General features: G+C 44.1%; 1 long non-coding RNA gene across 1 annotated transcript; it reads left to right on the top strand.

Moving 5' to 3' along the window:
• The first annotated feature begins 3883 nt into the window (after positions 1-3883).
• On the top strand, positions 3884-8363 carry LOC310676405. The gene is made up of 3 exons (XR_014510541.1): positions 3884-4008; positions 6946-7150; positions 8070-8363. It is a non-coding gene; the product is annotated as an uncharacterized lncRNA (long non-coding RNA).
• The last annotated feature ends 1248 nt before the right edge of the window (positions 8364-9611 follow it).

Raw genomic sequence — 9611 nt, 5'->3', positions numbered from 1 at the left:
CACACAATGTGTTGCACACACACCATTTCAATGGCAATGATAAGCAACTTGGGGGGAGCTCAAATAATTTATTGGGGGAGCAAAGGGACCTAAGGAATTGGCTCCTATGCACCCCATTTTGGTTATTTTTTGCAAAAAGACCACAAACCCTCAATTTGTTTCAATGGAAATTAGTTGTGCCAGCTCCAGACTGGTATGGATGACACCCCTGCCCCCCAATTCTTGGTCCCCTAAGAGCTGAATCTGTTGGGTATCCTTCACTTGTCATGCTCCACTACCACTTGACAGGGATAGCCTAGCGTCCATTGTTTATGCTCTGGTTGTTGGCATCGGTCCATCTGGAGAGACGATGGAGTATGCCTCCAGGGGAGAAGTCAAACTGCGTAGTGACCTCCCTGAGACACAAGCCTGGGCAGTGTGTATGGAGGTCTGAAGCTCTCACAAAAACCAACAGGACAGGAATAGCTAGCATTTCTACCTTAGCAGACCTGTTGCTTTTAGTATCTGTGTAGAAGATGAAATTCACCAAGTGCAGATTGTCATGCCAGAGGTTCAGTGGTTTGAGAAACTGCACATACCAAAATTCTCACTGCTACACAATGTTAAAAGTTGAGTGCGTGTTGGAAAGCTGTCAATTCTGCCAGAGAGAATACGTTTAAATCAAGACTTACGATAGGAGAAAAATATATCAAAAGAAGCCAGCTGGCTGAAAAATGGCAGCAAAACAATGCATACATGTTTTATCTCTGCTAAAGTGACTCCAGTAATTTTCCAGTAATTCTTATTTTCATATATACAGTATCATAGCTATATAGATATGCACAATATTCATTTTGTCCCTTATGTCATTTAGTCATTCTTTCCAACTTTATTCTGCATAAATTCTTCAACCCAAGCACACCCAAACATAGGAATTTTTTAAAGTCCCATTAATCTCACTGCAATGGATTTGAGTGCATGCTTGACACACCCACTAAAATCAATAGAACCCAAAAGTCCTTAACTTGGGTTGTCTCAAGGTAGCAGAAACAGTTTGCTTATATGTCCATCCTCAAGTCATCAACACTGATTAACTTCTTCATTGGGATTCGGGCCTGAATGGCCAAGGAAAAGTGCAGGTGCCTGGAAGGTTTCTTTTAATTAAGCACAATTTGTAACTATCACCACAACTTCACAAAGCACATCTGTTAAAGCATCATCCTTCAGATTCCACTTTCCTGGGATTGAGACAGCCTCAACTTTGATCTTAAAATGACAGCATGAACTTGAAGTTTGGCCTGAAGCCTAATAATAATGTTCATATTAAACTATTAGCCATAGTGGCATCTCATTGCTGGCAGTAAAGAGAGAGAGGGAGACTTTAAATCCCATGCTTTGGTCAAGATCTGGGAGCCACCTCCAAAACCTAGGAGCTAGGACCAATAATCGACAAGAGGTATATTGCCCCCAATATAATCCATTCTCTCTCTCTGAATCAGTTAAAAAATCAAGATCTCATACCTCTATTTTACACACACACACCACTTTCTTTGGCACCATATTACACTTTTCACAACTTTCCCTTACCACCCCCCTTTTTTTCCCATCCAAGCAAACAATACAGTATCAGAGAAAATGATAATCTGATCTCATCCACCATTTAAGATTGTCACCAATGTGCCCCCCCCCTGGAGTTTCCTGAAGTCCTTAACAATCCCTGATGCCATCAGGACACTTATGCTCAGCAGGAGGAGGTTCGCAGCATTGGGGACCTCATTCAGAAGGCCCCAGAGCAGGCAGTGGAAATGTTCATGTTAGTGACACCCATTTCAGTTCATGTTAGTGACACCCATTTTAAAACCAGCAGATCCACAGAGTGCAACGAGGGAAGATATTTTGACTCATAGGTAAAATTCTTGAAAGTGTGTGAATAATAATAATAATAATAATAATAATAATAATAATAATAATTTATTATTTATACCCCGCCCATCTGGCTGGGTTTCCCCAGCCACTCTGGGCGGCTTCCAACATAATATTAAAATGAAGTAATGAATCAAACATTAAAACAATAGAAGAATAAAGAGCCATGTAAAGAGAAGTGAAGGCTAACAACACATGTCCTTATCCTCATTTTCTTCCAGGACTGCCTGAAAAGTTGTATGGACGATCATGCCGCAGAAGTCTGAGCCAAATTCTGGCTTCACGAAGCTGGAGAGGACAATGTTAGACTCTGCCTCCTCTGAGTATTCCTTGTCCCATTATCTCTCTTGCCTGCAATTCCTCACACTGAGCTTATCCTGGAGTTCTTCCCCCAACACCACAACCCCATCCGTTAAAAAGACACAATTCACCTCAACTGCAGAAGGGCTTCCAGGGCCAAGACAAGGATCATGGGGTACTCTCCAAATTGGCCCAGTTTCCCCAGGAGAACAGAGGAGAAATGTTCTCTAGGACAGAAAATGGGAATGCAGGGAGTGTGGAGAAACTGAGCTCTTCAGGAGTGAAATGAGTGGCCAAGATTATTTCAAGGGAGCCAAGGCTCTGCAGGAGACCCTCACCCCAGGAGACAAAGAGAAAGGGAAGAAATCCTACTGACAGTCTGAACATGCTGTCCAGAGAAGTCCCCCCTCCTATCTATACTACCTAACTAGCTAAAATGCCCACCCAAGCCTAACTTCAATCGCAGCCCTAAGCCTACACCTAACCCTAACTATCCTTCTATATGTAAAATATATACAAAATGAATATATACAAAGTATATAAAATATGCACAATTATGCACAAAAATAAAAACGTAAAAATGAAAATATTAAAGAATAAAAAATTTCAATATTAAAGTAAAGGGCAACAGATATTAAAACAAAATAAAGCATATTTAAAAATTAAAATCAAAAATCAAATAAAAGTTAAAGTAATCAAAAAGTAAAAAAGCAAATAATAATCAAAAGCATCTCCTGAACCTCCTTTCATGAACTCCAACCATCCCTCTGCTCACTAACCCACAATGGACCCCTGCACTTGGTAGCTTTTAAGAGAGAAGCAAGAGATGTCACAAAGGAGGGCAAGTCTTTGCTACCATAGTAACCCACCCACCTTGACCCTGGGCCTACCTTGCTCCTCCTGAGCTGTGATGCTTCTTCAGAACTTTGAGGCACTTTCTGTTCTATCTGCAGGTTTGCTGAATCTTCTCTTACCTCCATTCCCCAACTCTAACCACGCCTCTCTCCTCTGACCTCTCCTGACTAACCCACAATGGTCTCCTGCAGTTGGTGGCTTTTAAGGGGGAAGCAAGAGATGTCACAAAGGAGGGCAAGTCTTTGCTACCATAGTAACCCACCCACTTTGATCTTAGGCCTACCTTGCCCCTCCAGAGCTGCAATGTTTCTTCAGAACTTGGGGGCACCTGCTGTTCCATCTGCAGGTTTGCTGAATCTTCTCAAACCTCCTTTCACCAACTCTAACCACGCCTCTCTCCTCTGACCTCGCCTCCCTAACCCACAGTGGGCCCCTGCACTTGGTGGCTTTTAAGAGAGAAGCGAGAGATGTCACAAAGGAGGGCAAATCTTTGCTACCGTGGCAACCCACCCACTTTGACCCTGGGCCAACCTTGCCCCTCCTGAGTTGTGATGTTTCTTCAGAACTTGGAGGCACATTGCTGTTCCATCTTCAGGTTTGCTGAATCTTCTCTCTTGAGGTTCCTGTCTTCATTTCAGCTCATTCTTCATTCAGCCACTTTTCTAAAGGGAAACCATTCTCATGTCCTTTGAAATATAGTAGAAGACTCCCAAGGTCTAGGGGTGTTCATAGCACAGGATTCGACAAGCTGCTATGCATGCAGGTGTTCAAGCTTGGACAGCAACTCCAGGTGGCACTGGTGACGTCCACTCCCCCATCTGAAAATGCATAGGAAAACTGTTTATGTATGCGACTTCTTCAACGAGAGTATTATATGCCCCAATATGGTGTGAGGAGGCAGTACCCACGAAGGAGGAGTGGCAGTTGAAATTGATGGAAAATGCAGAATTAGTAAGTTTAACTAGTAAAATCGGAGAACAAAATGAAAGAGTTTTCAAGGAGGAATGGAAAATGTTTCTGGACTATTTAAAAAATGATTGTAAATCTGTAAACACGCTCAGAGGTTTGGACTAAGTTCAGAAGTAAAAGTTATTGTGAGAATAAAATTGAGATAAGAAGGTATAGATTCGTTATAATATGCAGCAGTAAAAGATAATCATGAGAAAACCATGGAAGGGTGTCAGGGAAGTCAACTTTTTAAATGAATATGTACTGGGAAATGTTGGATCAAATGTATTTTATTTGTGAAAATTTATGAGTATTTTTTTAAAAAAAGGAAAGAGAGCTACTGCCGGTCATTTTAGATGGTGCTGAGATAGATGGGTCAATGGTCTGACTCTGTCCAAGGCAGCTTCCTATGAATATTCCCCTTAAGTAATTTAGCTGAAGACGAGGAAGTTAACCACAAGACTGACAGTTGCTTTTTTTAAGAGACAATATGAGAAAGTTTCTGTTCTATATACAACAATGCAAGTACAAAAATCCTGAACAGGAGGCGGCGGCAAAATTCCTACCTCTGTAATAAAGCCATATAGGCAAAGTGACCTGTCCCAACTAGATGACACTTGAGGTCCCTTCCAACTGTACAGTTCTATGATGTCAACTGCAACAGGTGCTCCAAAATTACAAAGGGGGAAATTTGAGCATCTGAATGCAGCTGCACCTTATTCTGAGTTCCTGCACAAGCCTCTGTAGCCCCTATCCTGTTGTCACACACACACAGAAAGGGATATCCAGAGGTACCCCCCCCCACACACACCCCAAATATGGAAGCTCTCCATTTATTTTATTTATTTATTTATTTTTATTACATGTATATATCACCTTTATCTTTCAAGGATCTCGAGGTGATTGACATAGTTCTCCTCCTCCCCATTTCATCATCGCAACAGCACTGTGAGGAAGGTTAGGTTAAGAGATGGCGACTGGCCAGTAGCATAGCTAGGAAGAGGTGGAGGGAGTGGGCCATTTCAGGTGGCACTTTTTTTGTGTGTGGTATCACCTCCACAGCAGATCTGGAAATGAGCAATAAACACCATTGCATTCAAAAGAAACGGGCAAGCCCTGAACATCACCACAGGAAAGGTGATCCCATCCCCACCGTCCACCGCTTCCTCTTTCCGCCCCATTTCAGAGGCAAAACAGTTGGCCGGTGCAGTGGATGTGCACCTAGGGAGTAGGGAGGGAGAGGGAGAGGGAGAGGGAGAGGGAGAGGGAGAGGGAGAGAGAGAGAGAGAGAGAGAGAGAGAATCTGTGAGCGCACACTTGGACACGAGGGCTTGGGGGGGGATGACTCGCAGAGGGGAGACTGTTCTCCCAGAAAGTGGGGTTGTGGGTGCTGTTATGGAAAGGCAGACTAGCAGGGGCGCCAACTTGGGCCCCAGACTGTAAGATATTGTATTTCCCTTTATGTTATGAATGGACAAGCATTAGCAAAAAAGTGTCTGGCTGGTTTCAGATCTTGTGTCTGTCATTCACCACAGCCAAGACAGATTCTGTGTAAAAGGTGTGAAATTCAGCCTTCAGGGTTTAAAATATAGTTTATTACTTTACGGTATTGTTGCTGAGTGGGCAAATTTAAGTTGCATGTCTTTCTAGTGCCTTACTCCATTATTGTTAAATGGGCAATCCCACTGAATACAGTAAATCACTATTGTTTCTCTTCAGTGCCATGTAGTGGTAATAAGTCAGTGACCTGTAGCTGCAAGTCATAGACCTTGCCCCCTCCCAAAAACCTATTCCTGTGGACTGTCATAGTCTAGGAGAGCAACAGTGGACTGGGTTGGTGGAGCTATAGTAAAGGAGGAAATAAATCTCTTTCACAGGGACAGAGAACCTGTGACCCTTTTTATGCTTTAAGCATAAACCCTTTAAGCAACTTCCAACTGCTTTGTTCCCAATCAGTAGATAACCCACAAACTTCTGCTGGAATCCCACAACTTTTTACACCACAAATGTTCTGGTTTATGTTTGTCCCACTTCTGTTGCGCTATAATCCCTCCAGAGAGCAATATAGTGTCACAGCATTGGGGAAGCTTTGCAGAACAAACTAAAGCAATTCACCACTCACAAATGATGATTGTGTCCAGAGCATATTGCAAAATACACCTGCAAAAAACACAGCAGTCTATAGTGCCCTTTCTATCAGTTCAGGTATGACTTCTATGTAAAGCCATCTGTCCAACTCATGCACCCTTTGCAAGAAGATTGGATTGAAAATATGGGTGAAACAATTTTTCAGAAGTTAATCCTTTTGAATTCAGGGAGGCTTGCTCCTAGATAAATGGGTCAGGATTGCTGCCTTTACCTCTTCACTGCACTACAGCAATGTTCCTCCAAGGCATACAAACTTCTCCCACAACAACCCTGTGAGGTTGGTTAGGCTATGTAAGAGACAGTAACTGGCCCAAGGTCACCCAGTGACCATCTTGGTGGAGATTTTAATCCTGGTCTCTCAGGCCCAAGGCCAACGCTCTAACCGCTACACCACACTGGCTACTAAAACTCCATGCCCTCACCCCACCCACAACATCCAGTTAGGAAAAGGGCAAGCAGAATAACTTACTCAGTTTTAGTGACCTGGGAAAAGACAGAGCAGATTCTTGGCCAGGATGGTTCAGTCCATGGAGGGCATCTGGCATGGGTATTTTTCTCAATGGACTGCATGACCTGCAATGCGGAGGAGAAGAGTTCAGAGCAGGTCATTCCTCAAAAAAAGGGGGGGAGGGGGGAGGTAGTATCCTGGTCCAACTGTACAAAGGAGGATTGGCTCCTAGAACTTCTGTGCACTTTTGTAATAGACTACTTGTTCATTTTCCATTAAATAAGGCTGACTGAAAAATAATAATTAAAAAAGGCTGAAGCAACATCAAAAGTTTTGCTCTCCAGACTGAGCCCCGCAGAAGGGAGCTTGGCATTGCTTGGTCAGAACAGGACACAGCCTTAGGAGGGCATACCTTCTGGAAGATCTCCAGGCTGCAGTTGGGGGCATGTTTCTTGATATCTTTGATCAGCTGGTGGAGATGGAGCCATTTCAAGAGCTTCTCCAGGATACATTATCTAGCAAGGCAACATGGACATATGGCATTTAGGGGTAGGTGAATCTCTGAAGTGTTGGTTTCTCTCGGTTCCTCATTTTTCTAAGAATTGTCAGCTGGCAACTCTGGGCGGCTAATGCTAAAGCAGCATCTGAAGCTGCCTGGGCAGCTTATCCACTGGCCAATGAACAGGGCTAGATGATAATTTGAGACCAGTTTACCTACAAAATCATCTTATCCCATATCTGCCCACTCCACTGTTTTGATCGATGGAACTGGCACTGTTACATAATACTTGTTTGAAACATACACACCATGTGCATTTATGTGTGCACACACACAGGCTGGCACCCATCTGAAGACTTCACCCAGAGCAAAAAAAGTGGCTAGCCCCCACGCCACCTTGTAGCTATGGCTCTGCTCTAAACTAGCTGAACATGCATGGATCTGTGTATATTAAAATAAATCACTTCATTTAGGATGGGGGGGGAGTCCCCCTCCTTTATCCCAAGCCTCTGTGCCATTAAGAAGTGTGTGACAAGCAGAAACTCAGTAGATCAGGGGTAGCCAAAGAAGTGCTCACCCCCCATGCTTTGGATTAAAATGCTCATCTTCCCTGATTATTTACCATGCTACTTAAGGCTGATGGGAGTTGTAGTACACAACACCTGGACAGCACCACCTTTGTGGTGGAGCTCAGTTGGTCTTGTTGTTGTTTACTAAATTTATATACTGCCCTACATCAAAAAATTGCAGGGCAGTTCACAGATTAGGAACATGAGACTCTTAATCTCAGGTAGTGGGTTCGAGCCGCAGGTTGGGCCAAAGATTCCTGCATTGCAGGAGGTTGGACTAGATGACCCTGGCCCCTTGTGAAGCTTTCAAGGCATAGGAGCTGCGAAAAGAGGGTGGTTCGGGAAGGGCTCTGCATCTCATGTTTCAATGGCAGCTTCGCAACGCCCCTTCTCTTTGCAGGGTCTCCACCAGACGGCAGCATTTTCCCCACCAACTCCTCCTCCCTGTAAACCGGAGATCACCTGGCAGCAGCTGCAGCTGGGGAGAGAGCTGCAGTTGCCTCCGAGGATACTTCCATCTCCTTGCTGGAACTGAGCAACGCAGAGGGTGGAGAGGAAACAATGAAACAGGGCAGCAGAAGGAAGCCACAGCGAGCGCTGCCGGGGAAACAGCTGCGCCTCTGCTCGTGCAGGAGGAAAGGAAACCAAGTGCGCGCAAAGCTTAAAGGAAACGAACAATGGACAGGACGTGGCGACCTACCCTTCTCCATCTCTCCAACGACAGCCGGCAGAATTCCTGGCGCTTTACGCTGCAACCCTCATAAACACCTTTCTCTGGGAGTGAATCCTGCTGAACCAGTCAGGCTTTACTGCTAAGCAGACTTGTGGAGGATTGCGCTGCAAATACCAACAAAAAAAGTGCACGCGCCGCTGTAGGTACCTTGCAGCTCCAATGCAAAGTGAAGTTTGCTTTCCTTGAGAGTTTCTTTTGCTTTCTCCACCCCCGATTGCGATAACAGGGAAGGAGCCCAGGCAGGGCAAAGACAGAGAGTGAGATGCAGATGGAGCAGAGGGATGCTTTTGCTTTTTGTCCTTAAGGAAGCTAGATCAAAGGAAGGCTGGTGCTGCATTTTTTAGTGCCTCAAGGAAGGCTTCTCTGAAAAGACTCAGAAACGACTTTGCTTTCTTGGGCTGAAAGCAGTGACTCTGCAGGCGAGTTCCATAAAAAAAACTTTCTCCTGTCTGCTCACCAAAGTATCCATAGCAGTCTCTCCGCACGGCCGGTGTATTGCTGTTCAAAAACTTTCTGAACTTTTTCTCAGCTTTGCAGGGCGTTTCCTATCTTTCCGTGTTTTCATTGCTATTCCCAACAGGCGCCCGTTTTTCAAACTGTCTTGACTGCTTGTTCCAGATTTCTCACTCTCTACTTCTCTCTGTCTGCAAGGAGAAAGATTAGCTCACCATTTGAATCTCCGCACCTCTATGTTTGTTGCTGCCAAGGCAGAGCTGATCCTAACAAGACAAGCAGGTTAGCTGCGGCTGCTCTTGGAGTTTTGTTTTCTGCAATCTATGCTTAATGCTCCTTATTACCTCCAGCACCCTTTCCAAAGGGATAATCAGCTGCAAGAACTGGGAGAAATATTCTTACCTAAACACGACATCCAGACCTGCCTCCATAGCGTCTGAACACTTCACTCTCTAACCCCCCTCTGCTAAACTCCTACCTCCAAACAGATTGAAAAGTAATTTTAGAGTGACTCAAACCCCAAGCTTTTAGGTGGAAGTTTGACACCCATTTCCAAATAAAAGTAGCCTCAAACCTTTTGAATATTGACATAGCCTCTGCCTTTTTTTCCCATTTATTTATCTGAAAGTTTTAAGCAGCCTTTCAAGACAAGAGCGTCCTCTTGAGACAGATGGCATAAAATGAATTATATATATTATATACATAATTTAGTGAAAGGTTTTCACAGGAGCTTGAAAAGAACTGATTATCTTTTCA

This window comes from Podarcis tiliguerta (assembly GCF_965153285.1).
Source record: "Podarcis tiliguerta genome assembly, chromosome: 4".
Classification (NCBI taxonomy): domain Eukaryota; kingdom Metazoa; phylum Chordata; class Lepidosauria; order Squamata; family Lacertidae; genus Podarcis; species Podarcis tiliguerta.
This window is presented reverse-complemented; position numbering and strand designations above follow the sequence as displayed.